Genomic DNA, 1,467 nt, shown 5'->3' with positions numbered 1-1,467 from the left:
AAACAACTTTGAGCTTAAGCCTCAATTAGTTTCTCTAATGCAACAGAATTGCAAGTTCCATGGACTTCCATTGGAAGATCCTCATCAGTTTTTAGCTGAGTTCTTGCAAATCTGTGACACTGTCAAGACTAATGGGGTTGACCCTGAGGTCTACAGACTTATGCTATTCCCTTTTGCTGTAAGAGACAGAGCTAGAATATGGTTGGACTCACAACCTAAAGAAAGCCTGAACTCTTGGGAAAAGCTAGTCAATGCCTTCTTGGCAAAGTTCTTTCCACCTCAAAAATTGAGTAAGCTTAGAGTGGAAGTCCAAACCTTCAGACAGAAGGAAGGAGAATCCCTCTATGAAGCTTGGGAAAGATACAAACAATTAATCAGAAAGTGTCCCACTGATATGCTTTCTGAATGGAGCATCATTGGAATTTTCTATGATGGTCTCTCTGAACTATCCAAGATGTCTTTGGATAGCTCTGCTGGAGGATCTCTTCATCTGAAGAAGACGCCTACAGAAGCTCAAGAGCTGATTGAAATGGTTGCAAATAACCAATTCATGTACACTTCTGAAAGGAATCCTGTGAACAATGGGACCAATCAGAAGAAAGGAGTTCTTGAGATTGACACTCTGAATGCCATACTGGCTCAGAATAAAATATTGACTCAACAAGTCAATATGATTTCTCAAAGTCTGTCTGGAATGCAAAATGCACCAAGCAGTACTAAGGAAGCTTCATCTGAAGAAGAAGCTTATGATCCTGAGAACCCTTCAATGGAAGGGGTGAATTACATGGGAGAACCCTATGGAAACACCTATAATCCTTCATGGAGAAATCATCCAAATCTCTCATGGAAGGATCAACAGAGACCTCAACAAGGTTTCAACAACAATAATGGTGGAAGAAACAGGTTTAGCAATAGCAAGCCTTTTCCATCATCTTCTCAGCAACAGACAGAGAGTTCTAAGCAGAATACCTCTGACTTAGCAACCATGGTCTCTGATCTAATCAAAACCACTCAAAGTTTCATGACTGAAACAAGGTCCTCCATTAGAAATTTGGAGGCACAAGTGGGTCAGTTGAGCAAGAAAATTACTGAACTCCCTCCTAGTACTCTTCCAAGCAATACAGAAGAAAATCCAAAAGGAGAGTGCAAAGCCATCAACATGGCCGAATTTGGAGAGGAGGAAGAGGCAGTGAACGCCACTGAGGAAGACCTCAATGGACATCCACTGGCCTCCAATGAGTTCCCCAATGAGGAACTATGGGAATCTGAGGCTCAAAATGAGACCATAGAGGTTCCATTGGACTTACTTCTGCCATTCATGAGCTCTGATGAGTATTCTTCCTCTGAAGAGGATGAGTATGTCACTGAAGAGCAAGTTGCTAAATACCTTAGAGCAATCATGAAGCTAAATGACAAGTTATTTGGGAATGAGACTTGGGAAGATAAACCCCCTTTGCTCACCAAGGA

At 41.7% G+C, this 1,467-nt stretch overlaps 1 non-coding gene across 1 annotated transcript; it reads right to left on the bottom strand.

The window, feature by feature from the left end:
- Positions 1 to 292: 292 nt before the first annotated feature.
- On the bottom strand, positions 293 to 400 carry LOC112713558 (small nucleolar RNA R71). The gene has a single exon (XR_003158528.1). It is a non-coding gene; the product is annotated as a small nucleolar RNA R71 (small nucleolar RNA).
- Positions 401 to 1,467: the final 1,067 nt, after the last annotated feature.

This window comes from Arachis hypogaea, chromosome 9 (assembly GCF_003086295.3).
Source record: "Arachis hypogaea cultivar Tifrunner chromosome 9, arahy.Tifrunner.gnm2.J5K5, whole genome shotgun sequence".
NCBI lineage: Eukaryota > Viridiplantae > Streptophyta > Magnoliopsida > Fabales > Fabaceae > Arachis > Arachis hypogaea.
This window is presented reverse-complemented; position numbering and strand designations above follow the sequence as displayed.